This window comes from Macrotis lagotis, chromosome X (assembly GCF_037893015.1).
Source record: "Macrotis lagotis isolate mMagLag1 chromosome X, bilby.v1.9.chrom.fasta, whole genome shotgun sequence".
Lineage (NCBI taxonomy): Eukaryota > Metazoa > Chordata > Mammalia > Peramelemorphia > Peramelidae > Macrotis > Macrotis lagotis.
Window position 1 is genome coordinate 9,589,658 of NC_133666.1, and position 21,128 is coordinate 9,610,785.

Consider the following 21,128-nt stretch of genomic DNA (forward strand, 5'->3'; position numbering starts at 1 on the left):
AAGTCTGGAATAATCAGGGACAGCTTAATGAAGAAGGTAGTATTGGAGCCAGATCTTACAGGCTTCTTAGGATTTCATTAGGCAGAGTTGAGGGCAAAAACATTGCAGGTATAAGGAACAGAAGAAGGAAACTATGGCTATGGTGTCAACTAAACTACAAACAGTGTAGGATATTAATATGGGAGAAGTGTGCCAGGAGAAATGCTGGAGATACAAGATTGTGTCAATCAATGGATGTCTTGGAATCCCAAACTAAAAAGTCTAAACTTGACTCAGTATGCAATAGAAAGCTATTGAAGGATTGGGACAGGAAGAGTAGTTCCCATAGTGAGTTCTCGGAGGAACCCAGGGAGCCCCCTCCATGCCCGCCCCAGAGATATCCACTCTGGTGGCTGCCAGCTGTGACTCCGACTCCTCGGAAAAGGTCGAGGAGAAGAAACCACTGAAACCTTGCTGTGCATGCCCGGAGACGAAAAAAGCCCAAGATGCCTGCATCATTGAGAAAGGAGAAGAGCACTGTGGACATCTAATTGAAACTCACAAGGAGTGTATGAGAGCCCTGGGATTCAAAATATGAATGAAAGAAGAAATAGAGTATGGATGGTTGTCCCATGTTGGAAGAATAGTTCCTAAGGAATGAATAAGATTATATTACTTGGGAGCTTCTTTGAAGAATAAAGTTCTTACATGTGTGAATATTTATAATTTCTTTAAAAATAAAAAATATCTATATATATATATATACAAAAAAAGAAGGATTGGGACAGAGGAATGTTGTGATCAGCTCTCCATATAAAAGAGAATCATTTGGCAGTGACATAAAAAGATGGATTGGAAGTAGAAGCAAGTGGAAGCCAAGAGAGGAGATCAAATGCTCATTTGCAATAAAGTCAGAGGCAGGAGGATTGGTAGAATTCCAAACAAAAGGTATGATAGTGCATAGAAGCCTGGGCAGCAAGGGAAGGACCTGGGGTTCTAACTCCCTCTCATTCTTTCCATCTGTTTAGTGGGCATGGCAGTTAACTTTGAGGTATGACTTTGTCTCAAGCAGATACATGAAAACAAATAATGAGATAAATAATTCTGAGTGCTGCTGAAGACAATTCTATTTTATAATTTAAGGTAGTTCTCCCCAAATTACCTCATATTCAACATGCACATAATTTGTCATTTGGTTTTTTTTTTGTTTTTAGATTTTTTTCAAGGCAATGGGATTAAGTGGCTTGCCCAAGGCCACACGGCTAGGTAATTATTAAGTGTTTGAGGTCGGATTTGAACCCAGGTACTCCTGACTCCAAGGCCGCTGCTCTATCCACTGTACCACCAAGCCGCCCCTAATTTGTCATTTGTTAACAGTTGTAATTGTATTGTAAAAATACAATAAAACAAAAAGAATGTTAATATGTGACTTTTTAAGTCAATATTCACCTACAGGGGTCCTAATGTATGGTTTAGTGAACCCTATTTCTATTTGAGTTTGACACCACTGATGAAAATTACCAATAAATAGAAAAGTATAAACTAAATTATCTGTGACAAAAAAGTAAAAGAAAAATGTTTGAAGGCTTAATGAATACATTGTTGGTGGAGCTGTAAGTAGGGCCAGCCATTTTGGAAAACAATTTAGAGCTATGCCTGTTCATGATTTATTTTATATTATTACAATAATTTTGTTATGAGTAAACAATAAACCCCCTCTCCCCCCAAGAAGATGAGAAACCTCAAGAATAGTGAGAGAGAGGGAAAAAAATGTACTTTATACTGTGTTCGGATTCCAATGGCTCTATCTCTGGAGTGAGTTGCTTTCTTTATAGAGCTATGCCTAAAAAACTATTGATCTTATACCTCAGAAGGAATCAAAGAAAAAGGAAAATAATCCATATGTAAAAAAATATTTGTAGCAGTTCCTTTTTGTGGCAAAGGATTGAAGATGGAGAGGGTGCCCAATAACTGAAGAATGGCTGAACAAGTTATGGTATATGGATGGAATACTTTTGTGCTATAGGAAATGAAGGGAATGGTTTCAGAGAACCTTGTATGAAGTGAGTAGAGCCAGGAGAACAATGAATACAATAGCAACAATTTTATAAAGAAGTACAACTTTGAAAGACTTAGGGACTCTGATCAATGCAATAGCCAATAGCAATTCCAGAAGACCCATGATGAAACATGATAACCACTTCTTTGTTGGTTTTTTTGCAAGGCAATGGGGTTAAGTAGCTTGCCCAAGGCCACACAGCTAGGTAATTATTAAGTGTCCAAGGCCAGATTTGAACTCAGGTACTCCTGACTCCAGGGCCAGTGCTCTATCCACTGCACCACTTAGCTGCCCCCTACGCCACCTAGCCACCCCATGATAACCACTTTTTGATAGACAGGTTCTAGATTTATAGGGTAGCTTAAGACATTTTTTTGGATATTGCCAATGTGGGAATTAATTTTGCTCAGCTGTAAGTGTTTGTAACAAGGATCTTGTTTTTCTTATGGGGGGGGTTGAGAGGGGAGCAGGGAGTGTTAGGAAAAGGAGAAAGACTGTGGGCAAAATTGATTTAAAAATAACATACAAAAGAATTTAAAAGGGAAGAACAATTTGTCAAACATGGTAGCATATGCCACTAGGGAGGTTGAGGCTGGTTGAATGTAGCCATTCCAAGGGTAATGACTTGGGAAAGAAATGGAAAAGACAACTGAGATTGCAGTGAGGATGAAGAACAGAGTTTGTGGTCATAGGGGAAAATGGAATGCTAAGATATTATATATAATATAATATATAATTATATATAACATAATAAATATTAAAATATATATTATAAAATATAAAGGAATTTTGGAACTTGTGAACTTAAAAATGGAACAATTTACGAGTGATGGCACCATCAAAGGTATATCTCTACATACTAGAAGCAGGGTGGAGATGGTCATGGAAATTGAATAGCTCAAGGTCCTGGGAAGTTAGGGTATTTGAGAGAGAATCAGCTTGTCTGTTGAGGTCCTATAGGATGAGTGTAACAGACAAGATGGAAAAACTGAGCTAAGGACCAAACTCATTGAGGAAAGAAGGCAGCTGTGATGGTGATCAAAAGATAATGACCCCCAGGGTCTGAATGGAATGATAAATTTGGGCAGTCTAAGGCTCAAAGGAGGAAAGATTGCTGAGTTATAGCCATAGAGAGTCTGGATGTGGCAATGGGGAACAAAGAGTATTCCAATCCCCCGTCCCCACACACACACTATGACTAGTGAATCAAGGAACAAGAGTAAAAGTACAAGCATTCCTAGAAGGAGTAGCCAGGGATGGAGCATCATCAGACAAGGGCCAGGTCTTAGTAAAATATAGAAGAGAGGAGTGGGAAAGGCAAAAGTTTAAAACTTCAAAGTTAGTTCATTGTAAAGCATGTGTCCCAGAGAGCATAGTGGAAGGGGCTGACAGTTTTGGAGTGTAGCTTTGTGAGAATAAGGGTAGGGTTGAAGTGTTGTTTGTCCTGTGTTTTGAAAGAGGAGTGGTGACATCAGGAGGATGATGTCTTAACTTGCCAGTGAGCTGGATTTAAGTGAGGCAGAACTGTGCAAAGGCATCAGCCTCACTGTCTCCTCCAGAGTCATCATAGTCCAGTGCAAAACATAGCTCAGGATGACTGGTGATGGTTCCACATACATTGGGAGACCTTGGCCTTTTTAAGGTCTCAGTTTCTCTGAGATAATGCTCAATCAGCATCTAAAAGCTAAGAAAGAACTGAGGCAAAAGATGGCTTAGATTGCCTTCCAGGGTTAAGGTGGATATAGGGTGAAGGGAGCAGTGGGGGGAGGGGGAATGAGATTTATTCATCAGCTGATGGGGTTCAGCATATCTGGGAGGAAAGAGTAGAAGGGAATGAACTTATCTTAACCATTAAATGAATCCAGGTAGACAATAAGCAGCTACCTAGACATCTTTTGAATGAGATACATGACTAAACTGTTCAAGGTCCTCCTTCCAAACCCTGACTGTAGAAGTCCCTGGGGGTGGGGGTGGGGCTTGTCTTGGTACTCCCAGCACCTAATCTGTACCTGGCCCCATAGAATAAACTTAATAAATGATTGTTGAATGCATGGTTATTTTTAGCAAGCTGAGTGAATTGGCTCTGGTATTGGTTCTGTGTTTTGTGGGATGATTTATGGAAGGCCATAGCCAAGAGTCACCCAGGATGAGGTGCAAGATGGGGTTACTCTATACATCACTGGAGGCAATATTCACCTTGATGAAATCCCACATGCAGCCAAGTATGGTAGTAGGTAAATCACTTAATGTCTCTTTCAGTGGGCATAATGTCCCAAAGCTCAATGAATTATTTCATTGTTGTCAGCTCTCATTCTTCTTAATCAAATGTCTTGGGGAGTTAGACACACCCCAAGCACCTCAGTCAGAGTTAGCCTCCAGTGATTTCTAGCCTGTCTCCTTAGTCAGCTTCAGTTTATTTATAGTTGGCATTCGTTATCATTTGCCATAGTCATGGAAAAGGATGGAGGGGGAGGCAGACAGTTTAGGTGTGTGTGTGTGTGTGGGGGGTCATGTGGAACAGACCTGTAAAACTTCTTTTGTGTATTGTGACATCAACAGAGTTTTCCTGGAATCCACTTAGATCAGTTCCATGAAAGGTTCTGAAGGCGTACAAAGTTTCACCTTTTGGGACTTCATAACCATGCTCTGCTCAGTCTGGACAAGGGCATCTACTGTGGGCTTGGGGGAGGCCAGAGAGGATGGAGGGATGAACATAGGGGGTGGTATGGGGGAGAGAGACAGAACTCATTCTCAAATGTGCAGGCTAGCTGTTAAATGTACTCTCAGCTAATCTCAATTCCGATCCAGCTGATGGCCTTGAGGCCACATATAATAAAGTTTCAATTCAATAAAGGCCAGACCAATAGCTTTCCAAGAACTCCAGCAGAAGGGACACATTTGCCCTCTGTGGTTTCCTCGGAGACCTCTTTACTGCATCCAACAGAAGATACTGACACTGTCCCTAATGCATCCACTTCCACAAAGCCACGAGGGAGAACACTTAGCACTAGAGCTTCAGTTAAAGAACCAAAACCAGGCTAGTGTTTCCTAGAAAAGACTAATCAGTCCAAGAACCAAATTTCCAGGCAAGAAACCATATCAGAAGCAGCTGTTAGATGAGGTCTTCTCTGTACTTTAGGAAAATAGAATATTATCTTTGGCAGAGATTTGCCAGTGACTGCAGCCCTTCTGTCTCTCTAAGCTAGACATGTCTGAAGGACATCTTTAAAGAAAATTTGCTTTTATTGGTATGAACAAGAGATCTTTTCTAATTTCTTCATTTTGCTGTGTTTCCATGGAAAGGAAGAGTATCCTATAGTCCCTTCATCACTGTTTCACCCTTTTTCAGCTGTGCTTTTTCCTTTTTCTCATCCACCTAGTCCAAAACACTGTTTCCTTCATCTACCCTTCTTTTTAGCAGATCCCATCAACGTGTCTGTGTTCATGGTATAAGGTATTCCATATAATTATGGGATCAAAGAGCTCTAGAGCTAAAATGGTCCTCATTTCACCCAATCCCTTCTTTTTGCAAGGGAGGGAACTTAGGCCTAGAGGAGGGAAATGAACTGTTTAAGGTCACTCAGCTTGTAAGGTCTGATTTCATGTCTAGTGCTCTTTCCACAGAACCTTGTTTGCTTCCTAAAGCCACAGGCACTTTCTTGGTTGTGTGTATGTGGGAGAATGTGGATGGGGGAATGGGGGAATTCAAATGGGTGGGCACATCTGCTTCAAAATCTGGGGAAACAATGATGTACTTGGAGGTATGTGAAAGCCTTGTGTGGGCACTTTAGTAGCAATATTCATTCTGAGAAATTTAGCTGTATAAAAACCACCTGAAATGTTACTGCCTTCCTTCCAATAACTGCTCTCTTGCAGTCAAGTTATCTTGTACTATTTTCACACACACACACACACACACACACACACACACACACACACAAAACCCTTCCTTTCTGTTTCTGGTGCAATATTGCCTTTAGGTGATTGAGAGGAAGATAGATCGGGCCCCTGTTCTTTGGGGAAATAGGGAGTTTATAAGAAAACTGAGGCTTTACTTTCTTTGTAAAAAAATAATTATTGATATCTTTTGTTTTCACATCACCTTCATTTCTCCAAATATCCCTCCCTCTTCCTCTACCCAGTGAATCGTTCCCTATAACAAAGTGAAATAAAAGCAGTTCAGAAAAACTAAACAACTCATCAACAGCTGACAATTTCATGTTTCACACCTTCCCCTTACCACCACCCCCCACCTCTGCAAAGAAAGGACGGAAGCTCTTTTTCTCTTCTCTTCTCTAGGCCACATTTGATTGTTATTGCTATATAACATTCAGCTTCAATTTGTTCTTTTAAAAATGCATTGTAGGGCAGCTAGGTGGTGCAGTGGATAGAGCACCGGCCCTGGAGTCAGGAGTCAGTTCAAATCCGACCTCAGACACTTAATAATTACCCAGCTGTGTGGTCTTGGGCAAGGCACTTAAACCCATTGCCTTGCAAAAACTTAAAAAAAAAAAACCAAACAAAGAATTTGAAAATCCTGGAAGCCTCAGTTGGCCACTTTGGCAAATGCCCAGCCTTTCCCTCTTCCCCCCTTGCCCTTCCACTGTGTTTCCCAGCTAATTTCTGGTTTTTGTTGCCACCTGCCAACCTCATTCTATGCTCCTTGTCTCAAGCAGCCCAACACTTTACTGAAAGTTTGCCGAGGGCAGGGATCTACTACAAAATTCTACCTCTATGTTCCCCACACCCATCCCCCATCCCAAGCCTCATTGCAGATTGGCTATCTTCTTTGTCCATCCCTTCTGGACTCCCTGTCACCCACCCCACAGAAACTGTCCAGATCTCCTTTCATTAAGTCAATTTCAACCCCCTTCTCCCTCAGTTGATGGCCATTCTATTGAGATTGCATTACAGTTCTGTAGGTGCAATATATTTCCCATATCTGTGCCTTTGCCCAGGCAAAGGCATGGTACATTCCAGGCATTCCTTAGACCTGTAATGCTCTCTTTCCCTGGTTTAGTTGTCCTTGGAGCTCAGCTCTGGGCTACAAGGCAAAGAGCTTTTATGAAATATATAGAATGTGTCAGGAGCTTTCTTTAGCCCTGGGGAACAATGGAAAGCAAAAAAAAAGAAGCAATTTCTACCATTGAAAAAATGAGGATTGGGGGGAGACCTGGAGGGATGGGGTGTCCAAGCCCATAGAGTCAGAAGTATACAAGGGAATGAAGGATGGCCAGTTCCTAATAGATACCCTGGAAGGAGGCTGGGAAGGCTGCTCCAGGTGGGGACACCCCCAGGTGCTGAAGGAGGTTTCAGGTATGGTGGCCAAGTCTGGAAAAGCTGGAGACAAGCCAAGATTTTCCTATTTTTTTCCCACTTCCACCCTCCCCCCCAGATGCTAGCACTTCCTCCCTCTTGAATCTATTTTGTATGTATTTTTTTATTTAAGGCAATGGAGTTAAACACCTTGCCCAAGGTCCATATCTAGGCAACTATTAAAGGTATGAGTCGAATTTGAACTCAGGTCCTCCTGACTCCAGGGGCCTATGCTCTATCCACTGTACCACCTAGCTACCCCTATTTTGTATGTATTTTTAATATACTGATGTACTTCCCCATTTAGACTTGAGTAGACAAAGTTAAAGACATGTAAATTGTAAAAGAACGTCCTTTCAGATGTACTTTGAAAAGACCTAAATATCTCCAAAGCATATGAAAAGGCCAGCAAAGACAACTTGTCCAAGGCTCAGACTGCCTCCGGATAATTTTCCCCAGCCACTCATATGCATAAGACTCCTTTAGACCAAAATCTGGAAAATGGAACTGACTCCCCAGAAGAAATTGTGGAGTCCCTCACTGCAAGAACCATGTTGGGAAGCAGGAAGAATTGCAGAACAGGAGAGCTAGACATCTCACTCTTTTCCCCCTCACCCCCAGGTAATAAGCCCCCATGGGCTTTTTCTGGCCCTAGGCAAGAGTTCTTTATGAAAGAGCTCAACAGCATGCAAGCTGAAAAAAAATCACAGAAAAAAAGAAACACAAGCCAAACTCAACTGAGTTGGAGATTGTAGCTGGCCATTGGAGTGGTTCTAAGAAATCCATCAGGTTGATTTGTCCAATTTGCCCTATGAAGAGTTCAATTACCTAGTGACCAGTTTGACCTAGTCCCATAACATCCTTGTGCAGCTTCAGGTTCTCCTGTCCTAAGAAGGGCAAATCTGACTGAACCATCCTACCAGCTGAGATGCCATTTCCTAGGAGGAGCCATCCCAGATTACCTATGAAGTGACTCATTATCACTAAGACCATCACCTTGACCCAATGTGAAATTCACTCTAGAAAAAAAAGAAAGGACATCAAAACCCTCTTGTTCCAGACTTTTTAGTTGCCTTACTCACACATTCCTGACAAATACCTGGCTACCATTGTAGATGATTATGTCTACTCTGGCTCTGCCTCCTTCCGGATCCTGTCTGTATTTGTTGAAGAGTATACTCTCAGTTTGGGAGGGGGAAATGCTTTATAATAACTGTTTCTTCTCTATTGAATTGATTAAATCATGATTATCCACCTCTTCCTTGCTCCATACCTTGGAGATTATCTGCACCCTTACTTATCCTCTCCTTTTCTGGTCTCGGAGGATAGAGTGGTCCTTTTTTTAGCCAACTATTCTGTTTTCGTCTTCAATTTTCCCCTCTCTGAGAATACCATTATCATTGCCTACAAATTCATTCAAATCTCTTATTCCCTTGATCTTGTCCAACCTTCAGTCTCCATCAGTAATTAATGCTTCTCTCCCCCCATACTTTCATTTTTGTTGATTGCATCCACTCCTGTGGCTGTGTTCAGATGACTATGTCTATAACCTCCAAATCCATCCATTCAGCCCTGTCTCTTCCCTGAACTCCAATTTCATATGCTACATCATTAACTGCATGCTGAAATTCTCCACTTGCATGTCCTATGGTCAATTCAAATTCATCAGGTTCAAAATGAAACTCTCCCATGCTAATTTCCCTGTAAGGCACCACTATCTCCCCAGGCAATAAATTTTAAAAACCTCAAACTCTTCTTTGGCTTTGTTCTGTTACAAGCTCACCACATCCAATCAGTTGAAAAGTCCTATTAATTTTTGTTGTTCAGTCTGTAATGTCCTGTGCAATTCTTGATGATCCCGTTTGAGGTTTTCTTGGAAAGCTCATTTTACAATTGAGAAAACTGAAGCAAACAGGGTTAAGGAACTTTCCCAAGGTCATACGGCTAGCATGACCAGACAAACTCAAGAAGATGAGTCTTCCTGACTCCAAGCCCAGCACTCTATCAACTACAGTGCCATCCAGTTGCCCAGTTCAGTGTCGTTGTCAAGAACACCCAAATGGGGTCCTACAGAGTTGGGCATGACTGAAACAACCCAACAACCTATTGATTTTACCTTCTAATCTCTGCTACATCTTTTGCCTTCTCTCAACTTATATGATCATTTCCAAAAAGAGATTACAGCCTATAAACTATAACTCATGAGATCAATTTTCATTCTTGTAAAATTTTTAGATTTAAGAGATAGGGGGCAGCTAGGTGGTGCAGTGGATAGAGCACTGACCCTGGAGTCAGGAGGACCTGAGTTCAAATCAAGCCTCAGATACTTAATAATTACCTAGCTGTGTGGCCTTGGGCAAGTCACTTAACCCCACTGCCTTGCCCAAAAAAAAACAACCCTAAAAAAAAAAGAGATAGTTATCAAACATCTGAAAAAGGAAGCAACAAGCATAGAGTCAACCTGGCTTTTAGGATCAAGTTATGCCAACTCATTTCATTTTTTTTGTTAACAGGTTTACTTAGCTGGTTGATTAAGGAATGCTGTGGATATTTCCCTTGAGATAGTTTCCCTAGAGTGTAATCATGCATTTGATAAAGTCTCTCATGCTATTCTCATGGAAAAGATGGAAAGATGTGAGTGACATTATACGGAAGTTAGATGGAATCAGGACTGGTTGAACAGCTGGACCTAAAGAGCTATAGAGGGGCTTCTGCAGAGTTCCATAGATATTTGTGCTTGGCCCTGTATTAGTATACATTTTTTACTCATGATTTGAATAAGACATAAATAGCATGACTATCCAATTTGCAGATGATACAAAGTTGGGAGGGATAGCCGACACAGTGGAAAAAAGAGACAACATTCAGAAATATCTTGATGAGTTAGAACATTGGACCAAATGCAATGTAACAGTTTTAAAAATTGAGGCTTTCCCTTAATTTTTTTTAAATTAAAATTTTTATTAGATATTTTTCCAATTACATGTGAAAATAATATTCACTTTTAATAGCATTTTGAGTTCCAAATTTCTCTCCCCACTAAGAGACTTTTGAAGCATTGCACATGTGAGATAATGTGGACCTAGAAATGAGAATAGAGAAGATGGGGGCAAAGCAAATATACTTTCAGGAAGAAGTATGAGCAATTGGTGTTAAATTTCCCTTAATTTTTAAAAATCACCTTCATAAGTCCAAGATGGAGAAGGAATGGCCAGATAGCATCTTTTCTAAAAATCAATCAAAGTGTTTCAGTGGACTAACAATTCAGTATGAATCAAGTATTATATGACAGCAAAGAAAGCTATTGGGTTAAGGTCATAGTCCTGTTGTGCCCTCCTCTGGAGAGGCCTCATCTGGAATATGATCAGTTCTAGGGAGCACATTGTAGAGGTATAGAGGAAGTTTTCCAGGGTGATGAAGGACTCAAATTTATGCATTATGGAGATTGGTTGAAGGAAGAGAGGGTGTTTAGGCTGGAAAACAGAAAAAATAGGAGTGATAAAAGACCCATTTTAAAGTATTTGAAAGGATAATATGTGGGAAAGGGATTAGACATGTTCTATTTTGCCCCAAATGGCAGAACCAGGTGGAATTTGCAAAAAAGCAAGTTTAGACTTGAAGTCAGGAAAAAATACCTACCAAGCAGAATATCCCAGATGTTGAATGGGCTGCCTTGGGAGGTAGTAGGTTGCCTGACCTTCCTGAAAATCCTTCAAGCAAAGACAATGATCACTGGATATACAGTGAAGGGAATTTTTTTAGGTTCTAGGTTGGACTAGCTATATGACCACCAAAGTCTCTTCCAATTCTAAAATTCTGCAATTTATTTTATGGATCTCAAAAACTTCATGAGAAAACAGTCTGGGATTGTGGCTAGAAGGTGACCTTGGAGGATGGAAGAGTTGGACATTGGAATTTCACTTCCGCTATATCCAGGTTGTGTGTGACTCTGGGCAATACTTTTCTGTCTCAGAATCTGCAGAATAATTGCTGATATGCATCAGTAGAGGGAGTTTCCTTACTGGAGGTTCCCTTTATGACAACACAAACATGAGACACCACTGAGGCACAAAGAAGAACACAAGATCCAGACCAGAAGCTTTGTAGTCATGAACATTTCTCTTTCCCCCTGAACATTAAACATCTTTGAGGCTCATGCCATATGAAACCACATACCATTTTAATTTTATTTCTTAAAATGATAAGTAGTAGTCATCATGATGACAAGAATAATGTCCATTTATATAGTGCTTCAAAGTTTACAGAGTCATCCTTCTCTGCTTCCCTTTGGGATTTTCCAACTTTCATTTGGACAAGGACCAAATCCAATAGCAATTTGAATACGGCAGTAAGGATGTTGAGTGATTAAAAATATAAGAGTATATAATAAAGCCTATTTTTCAACTTCTACAGAAGCAGGTATGGTCCTACTTGATGAAGTATATAAAATATCATGTGAGCAATGGGCCCACTTACATTAATGGAGAGTTTTGGAAGACTGATCTCCACCTCTGTAATGTACACTCCTCATGATAACCAAAGGTTTTCCAGAGGATCTGTACAAAACATGGCTATTAAAGTCCAAGATCAGGCAATGGCAAGTGGATAGCCAACACCTCATTATCAATGTTAATAAACAAAAATACAAAACAACATTGAAATTCAATCAATTGGGAGGCAAGGAAATTATATTGAGAATATAGAGAGAATACAACAGTGACCTTTGCTCATCAATATAATATATGAGTGGGATAAAGTCTGAGATTTCTTCAGTATAATATTATAGATTGGAAAATAGTTAACTATGTGCCCCTCTTCCCCTGACAAACAACTTCTGGGATGTTGGTGAAGAGTCAACTGTTGAAGTCCGGATGTCCATTCAATTCCTGGGGCTGAAAGGATATTCTGGTTTCAGTTTGAATTATATGCTCTTTTCCTTAGATTAATTTACACATCTAGATTGTGAAGACCACATTCCTCATTAAGGAGGGTGGGTCAGTGTGGGGGGGATCAAGTTAGGATAAATGTGATTCTTGGGTCTTTTGCTTTTGCCTCAATCTCTGTAATTGATTGTGGCCCGTTCCTAAAGAAACGAATAAAACTTTCTCTTCATACCTTGAAAGGTCTCTGAAATTTATTTAAGTGGCATTTGTCCCACACAGTTTGGGGGCTTATCCAGGATTGCATGCCCATTGGGGATCTCGGTTTCTCAGGACTTGGCAAAAAGGTGCCCCTGCTCAAATTCTGGCAGTTTGCCATTTTCTGGGAAACCTGGATTCCCCTCTGTGGAATTGACCTGAAGCAGAGAGACTTGGTAGGAAGAGAACAGCAAATCTGTGGCAAGAGCCTGACCTGTCAGTGAGGAAGAAGAACAGTTATTAACTTCTGTGCACAAAGACCCAAAAAGAGGGTCAACCTAGACCTTGGAATCTGAAGGTACTAGATTCCTGGAGGGTCCATTTGGGTGACTGAAGGTTGGGGGTGACCTCTTCCAGTTTGGACATAAGAGACTTGGATCTAAGGGCACTTGATCCTGAGAGGTCTCTGTCAATATTTAAAATGGGAAGGACCCTGTCCTAAGCCTTCCCCCATGGTAAATCAGCTAAATAAGACTAAAATATAAAGGGAAAAGTAAGAAGAAAATGATTAAGTGTTGTTGTCTTGTATGGGGAAATAAAGATCAATTGGTCTGCCTTTGGGAGGGAGAGATTGTCAGAGGAGAGGCTGAAATCTACCCTCCTGACATCCCTGAGATGTCAGGAATTTGCCATTGGCCTATGGTTTGAAATTGTCAGTTTAGAAAATTCTGTTTCATTTTGTGTGATCTGTGTTTGTGCCTCCTCTGTCTTTATGTGTTTAGATTGTCTATTTCCTTGTGTGATTTGTTAAACGGGAAAAGTCACCGAGTTCCCCTAATAAAGAGTTCCTTGGGTAGCCTCATTTTGTTATTTTGGATTTTAGGCACTATTCATCTAACTTTCACTGGCTCTCCCTTTAAGTCTGCTTTCTGCCTGTGTTACAATGGATAATAAGATCCCTCCCTCCTCACTCCTGGGTTGTCTCTTGAGCACTTCAAAGAGGGATTTTTATTTTGATTAAAAAGGAATGGATTATGGTGTTAAATTGACTGAGGCCAAACTACTCACCCTGTTATTCTACCATTATGAGAAGCTCCCCCCCCCACCTTACCTGTTTATGTTCCCTTCTCTTCCCAGTTCTCTGTGATTCTGTGGTACCAGAGTGTTTTCCCCCAGCCTCTTTTAGGAAAACGGACTAACTAGGAGAGAGAGTTACTTCAGGAAGAATTAGTAAAATAAGTGTTAGAAAGGGACCTTATTTTGAAGTTAAAGAAACAGGAAAGAGACAGTGAATATTATCAAATATGTAAACAAAGATATCATAGAAAGAAAAGCTATTTTAATTTGAAAAAAGTAGTTAGAAAATAAATTTCAGAAAGACAAAAGAGTCAGGTTAATCCTAAAGTATATAATGTAGTTACCAAAATATGCCAGTATATGGGAAACTAAATAGTTAATCTTTTTCCAGAATGATATGGTAACATTAGAGCTTCAGGAGTTTATCAATATAGATTCTGATAATTTTGGTTATTACAGAAAATTATGGGACATATAAGGATATAAGAATAGATGAACCCCCCCCACACACAAAGGATTGTACTTCTATAAAAGTTAGCTTACTCTATTTGAAGGGGGCAGGGAATATTCCAATTAGGCTAAGGGATTTTTGAATGACTGTTTACCTTCTAGGGTTTTAGCAGCATTAATCCACAAGTTTAAATATGAAAACCTTGGAATGGAAAATGTATTGTGAGAAGTGGAATCATATCTGTGCTTTATATGACTATGTGATTCTAGTTCAGAATAGTATAAAGTCAAGAAGAGTTAATGAAAAGAAATGGTGTAACAGCATATTGAGGAAAATGGGAGTTATATAGTCTGAGTATGAGGTTCTGAAAGTACTGGGACGAAAATCCAGATATAGAGACAACTGGGGGGTTTTGAAACATCTGTTAAGTATAGAAATTGATTGAGGCATGTAGACAGAAGGTTTGAGCAGGTTTGACTTGATATACCAAAGATGGATCTTGTTAAGACTGGAACCCTAGACCGAGGCCACCTGAGAGCCCTACCTGCCTGTGGAGGGATGGAGGGAGGGATGGAGGGAGGGAGGGAGAGAGAGAGAGAGAGAGAGAGAGAGAGAGAGAGAGAGAGAGAGAGAGAGAGAGAGAGAGAGAGAGAGGAGACCTCAAGTACTTAAGCCTTAAATGGAAAGAAACTCCATCACAAGTGGGATATGTGATAGGAAAGGGGAAAAAATATAAAATCCAGGGATTAGGAGATGAATTTATTGAAAGGATATCACGTTTAGTGAATATCTGCTCTGTCCATATGGCCTGAGTAATGACTCTCACTGTTTAAGGTCTCTGCACTAGAGTTTTGGGAAGCACACTGAGGGATATTAGTGCTGTAACATTCTGACAAAATTTGTACAGAATGGAAGGAATTAAATAAACTAGATTGTTAAATTAGTTTGGGATTATAAACTATTTAACACTATTGTAACTTTTGCTAGGAGTTAAGTGGTTTGGGATTTTAAACTTTATTATAACAGCTTTGGGTTAAAGAAAAGTGGTATTGTATTATGAAAAAGAGAAATACCTATGTTACCAGGGATGTTTACTGATTTCTTTTGGGGAAAAGCTCTAATTGGTTTTAATGTTAAGTTTAATAATGCTAAAAATTGTATTTTTATTTTGGATAGAGCTTTGGGAATGTGAGTGCTGGATTCACAGTATAAGGTACTCTAAAGTTTTATCACATTAAACTATTGGAAAATTTAGTTGTTGGGGTTTTAAATGTATCATATGTATGAGATTGGATTCTGAGAATCTGGGCAAAGAGGTCTGGAAGACAAAAGTATAAAGATCATGGGATATTCATTTTGCTCTTGTTCTAAGGGAATGAGATGTTTAAATAAGAATCTTATGATTAAGTCAAGACAGTGGACTTCTCTCTTGGTAACTGTAGACAGCTGATAGGGGGGTTCTGACATGTTGTAAGGTAACTTATTGATGAATAAGATGTATTTATCAGTTATGTGATTTTTTTGTAACTGCAAAGAGATTATATTTGCAATATTTAGTTATCTCTTGTGAATGTTATTTAAATACTGTATTATTAAAGCCTGGGATTAATGTGATTGCTTTGAAGGGCAATAAGAGAAATATCAAAAAGTATGGCCCTTTCTGGGATAGATCTGTGGGTTCATGAATAATGTATTAATAGAAGGATTGCTTTGTACAATCTAGTAATTTGTATGTTACTTTTATTGTTTATATTGAAATTAATAACACATGTTAGAAATTTAAGGTTACCTAAGATGTTGTAAGGATTTTAAAGAATTCTGAAAAGTAATTAGAATGTTACGGAGGCAGCTAGATGGTGCAGTGAATTCAAATTGGGCCTCAGACAGTGATTTCCTAAGCTGTGTGATCTTGGGCAAGTCACTTAACCCCAATTGCCTTGCCAAAACAAAAATAACCATTTGTATATTGAGGATTGCTAGCAACTAAACAAGTTTATGTATAGAAGTTTCTAGTTATATAAGTGAATTGGGAATATTTTGGATATATATATATGTATATGCATATTCCAAAGCTGTGGTTGTTTGCTTTGAAGTAAAAGCACTATGTAATATGAGAAAGATAAACACAAGATAATTTGAGATGTTTCTGTGCAATCTCTTGGACAAAGGAGGTGTTCATTTGTTGTAAAATACAACAGGCTGGAAGGTTTCTCTAGGCAAGTGGAATATGATATACCATCTTTATATAGAGATGGAGTAGATATGATTTCAGAAAAAGGGATGTCTGTAGTAAGAAGTAGGAGATGAGGCCTGTAGGGCCAGTCATAGTTAGAATACCAGATTATAGGCAAAGACCTAGGAAGGACACTCAGAGCTTTAGGTATGGGTTTCATTAATTGGGACTCCATTAAGATTATAATTGGAATTTAGTGAATTGTATTTCCTGGAAGTTCTAACTAGGTAAAATAACCATTTTAGATCACAAGACTTTTAATTTTCTCTTATGTCAGATACCAGGATGGTCAACAAAAGGAAATGCTACTGGGTAAATGTTATGTTCTTGGAGCCAAGGAAGCCAGTGGACTAAAGATGTCAGGAGACAGAGACAGGCAGCCGAATGGGGTGGCTTCTCAGTATGGCTGAGGGTGGACCCCTTTGACTTGAGTTTCCCAAAATGATATTTGGATAATGTCACACCTGGAAGAATAAATCTGGCCTAAGACATTTGACTTACCCACGTGACCTCTGCCTGGACACTGACATTCAATACTTATATTTGTAAAGGAATTTTCCTTTAATGTCCTGAATCTTTATAGTTAGTTACTAAGCAAACTAGAAAAAAGTTTTAGGTGAATTGGATCTAATAGCCAGAGATAGGTTAGGTGTCTGGCTCTGACACCTGCTATCAACTACATGCTAAGATAGGAATTAAGTTTCCTTAGTTTTTGCGTTAGAGGGGACATTTAGGCAAAAAGAATGAGAAATTCTTGGGATAATTACAGTCTCAAGGTTTAGTTTAAGGAAAGGAATGTGAGTTAGATAAGTACACCAGGAAAAGGAAAATATGGGAATATTTGGGGGAAAAATTCATTTTGGTTAAGGATATTTGATTCATTATTGTAATGAGAGCAAAGGTTAAATTGTTTTATTTTAAACCAGATGCTGGGTAGTCTTTAGAACAAAGATGACTATTGAATGTATGTATTACAAGCTTGAGTCAATGTGATCATTCTCATTGGGAGTTTGCTCATGTAGTAAAACAGTAATGGAAGTTTATTGCGTTAAAAGTGAAGTATGTGTGTCAATATGGCAATAAGGCAAAATATAAATTGTAATAAGCTCCAGAATCTCATTGTTTAGTGATGGAAGCATGTGTTTTTATCTGAGTAAGATGTTAAGCAGTTTCTTTACCATAAGATAAGGTCTAAACTAGTCACCAGTGCTAGAGAGGACTTTTTGGAACAGACTCAGATGATGCAGAAGGACATTGGATGCCACTAAGGGAGAAGAAAAGAGAGGAGAGGAGAGAGACTGGATCAGTTCATCTCCACTATCTCTTGCCTATGTGTACATTATTTCTCTGTAACTTCCCCTTGACTCTGTAAGTGTGAAACCCCTACTTATGTCCTTCACCTTATGGAAAGGAGGAGGGGAGGCAGGGTGAAAATGTTCTTCATTGAGAGAGAAAGAGAGATTATTGAATGGCATTATTATATCACATGAGTCTGTATATCCTATCTAGGGAGGGTTCTATCTCTGATTTAGACAATGGGGTATTAGTAAAGGTGGGAGGAGAGTCTAGCTGACAGAAGTCAATGCCGAGTCTTTCAGTATAGCTAACTGTTTGATTTGTGATAATTCACAGCAGTTTGAGAATTAGCCTTGGGTGACAGTACCCCCGAGTCTGGCCTAGATTCTCAGTCCCTGGTCAGAGGTGCCCTGTGGCACAGGGTTCTGATCCAGAGGAAAGAAACACCAGTGGCATGTGACTGAATCAGTTCAGGGTGACTATTGTTTATAACTGACTGGCCAGGATATTTACCTGGGGAGCAGCAAATGTCTGGACATGTCCAGAAGCGGGGTACACATATTCTGGACTGTACAACTTAGAGATGGTGCCCTCAGATTCATGTGAGATTAATGATGGTAACTGGAGGACTTGTTAAGGGAAACTCTGATTATGAGTTAGTATGGGATTGCAAGGAAAGTGAGGAAATGGCCATTTGCAAGAAAAATAATTTAAGGAACATCACTAGGTATATTAGCTATTCTTGGGGTTGGTCCAATAGTACAAAATCAGGAATTTATTTTGATCAATTTTGGAGCCAGAAAGACCTTTCTAAAGACATTGGTATAAAAAAAACTTGCCAGTAGGAGGTACAGCAAATTTGGAAATGTACCTATTATCATGGTGATTATAGGGCTTATCTAAAAGGGTCCCTTGGAAGTAAGGAGGTGAAGTAAGGAGTTGTTATTTAGACTCAAGGGCCTACTCAGAAATTTGAAATGTCATCGAAATAAAAGTCTGAGATTTTCTTCAGTAGAATATTATAAATTGGAAAATAGTTAACTATGTGCCCCTCTTCCCCTGACAAACAACTTCTGGGATATTGGTGAAGAGTCAACTGACCCCATCTTATCTGTTGAAGTCCCAATGTCCATTCAATTCCTGGGGCTGAAGCGATATTCTGGTTTCAGTTTGAATTAAATGCTCTTTTCCTTAGATTAATTTACACATCTAGATTGTGAAGACCACATTCCTCATTAAATGAAGGTGAGTCAGTGGGGTGGGGGTGGGGTTGAGTTAGGATAAATGTGATTCTTGGTTCTTTTACTTTTGCCTTGGTCTCTGTAATTGATTGGGGTCCATTCCTCGAGAGACAATAAAACTTTCTCTTCATACCGTGAGAGATCTCTGAAATTTATTTAAGTGGCATTTGTCCCACACATATGTTTTTTCCCCCAAATAGATTCTATCATTATGGGTTAGGAGACCATTAGTCGAATGAATCAAAACATCAATAGACTAGGTATTATCACCTAGATAGAATGTGTTGCAATAGGTTAGTTCCTGAAACCTCTGGGCACAGCTTCATGGAGCTCTATCAGTCAGCTGTCTAGCTCCTACACTGACAGATTATTAGGCCAGCTGCTGCACCCCATTCTTAAAAACTGCTTGGCCCCCCAGAGGCAATGGATACTATTTTAGCATACTGCACAAAATATGGGTCAAAGTGTTAGGAACCTCTCAACCTGCCTTTGCCAGTGACTCACTGTGTAAGCTTAGGTAGGGGACTTCTCTAGGCCTCCAATTCCTGCTCTAAAAATGAAGGGGTTGACTGATTATACCCTTTGATCCAGAAGACTAGGTCTATATCCAGAAGAAAATTTTTAAAATGGGAGAAGTCCCAAATGTTCTTTTTGTAGTGGTAAAGAATTGAAAATTGAGGGGATACCCATCAATTGGGGAATGACTGAACAAGTTAAGGTATGAATGTTATAGAGTACTGTTTTTCTTTTTGGCTTTTGCAAGGCAATGGGGTTAAGTGACTTGCCCAAGGTCACACAACTAGTTAATTATTAGATGTCTGAGGTAGAATTTCAACTCAGGTACTCCTGACTCCAGGACTGGTGCTCTATCCACTGAGCCATCTAGCTGCCCCTGGAGTACTATTTTTCTATAAGAAACCATGAATGGCTGTATCTAGAGAAGAATGGAGCAAATTATAGGAACTGATGCTGAGCAAAGGGAGCAGGACCAAGAGAACATTGTACACATTAAAAACAACATTGTAAGATGGTCAACCTTGATGGATGCAGCTCCTCTCAGCAGTTCAGAGAGCCAGCAACCTTAGGAGATAGGCTATGGACAATGCCATCCCCATCTAAAAGAAAAACAAAACAAAATTTAAAAAACCCTACAGAATCCAAACGAACACCACATTCAATTTTCAAAAAGTTCTCTTCTGTATCTTTCCTATCCCATGGTTTTCTTTCTTTTCCTTAATCCTAATTCCTCATACCAAAAATTGACTAATCTGTAAACATGTTAAACACAAATATATATGTACAATATTCACCTGGTTGTTCACTGCTGAGGGGAGGGGGTGGGAAGGGATTATGGAAGGAAATTATGTAACTTAAAGATATGCATATGAATGTGGATGTATGTTGAAAATTTTTCCTAACATGTAATTGGAAAAATAAAATATCAATAAAAAAGAGGGGGTTGAAGTAGATAATGTTTTGTCCTTAATTTTTTTTTTAGGTTTTTTTGCTAGGCAATGGGGTTAAGTGGCTTGCCCAAGGCCACACAGCTAGGTAATTATTTAGTGTTTGAGGCCGGATTTGAACTCAGGTACTCCTGACTCCAGGGCTGGTGCTCTATCCACTGCGCCACCTAGCTGCCCCAAAATTAATAGGGGGCAGCTAAGTGGTGCCACCTCTGTCCTCCATTTTTGAAGAAGAACCCAACATCAGGGAGGTAATGCCATGACAAGCACATGAACTAGATTTGAGTGAGGTGGGGCTGTGCTAAGCTACCAATCTTTCTCCTCCAGAGACATCTGGGTCCAGTGGCCAGATATGAATCAGGATGACTGGAGATGGCTCTGGATGGGGGGCAAAGTTAAGTAAATATCTAAATGTTAATAAATGTCTGAGACTGGATTTGAACTCCTATCCTCCTGGCTCCAAGGCCAGCGCTCTATTCATTGCACCACCTAGATGATCTCTAAGTAGAAGATGAGGGAATTATGAGGCTAGGAGGTGGCAAAAATGCACTGGGACTGATATGACCATCTTCTGTCTTGTTCCCAGGAGAACACAAGGACTTTGTCAAATGCTCAGCTAAAATCTTAGTAGAATACATTACTTGGACCTGTTGATGTTATAGCTTTGTTGAGAAGAGCTAAGAAGTTAGTCCAGCAGGACCTGCTATGATGAAGTCATGCTTCCTAAGTAATGACAAGACACACACACACACACACACACACACACACTCACTTACCTTTTTTGAAGATCAAGACAACTGTTCTTGTCTCCTACTCATGTCATGTCTCCTACTCTCCCTGATATTTCAAAGCCCATCTGACAGCTCTTTCCAGTGGTATATAAGTTATCCATACCTGGCAACTTGGATTCCCCAAAGGCAACTGGGTGTTCTCTT

The 21,128-nt window shown here is 39.7% G+C and overlaps 1 pseudogene; it reads left to right on the top strand.

Annotated features, from left to right (window-relative positions):
- Positions 1-361: 361 nt before the first annotated feature.
- The window catches only part of LOC141498594 (broad substrate specificity ATP-binding cassette transporter ABCG2 pseudogene), a 56,042-nt pseudogene continuing 35,275 nt past the window's right edge, over positions 362-21,128 (top strand).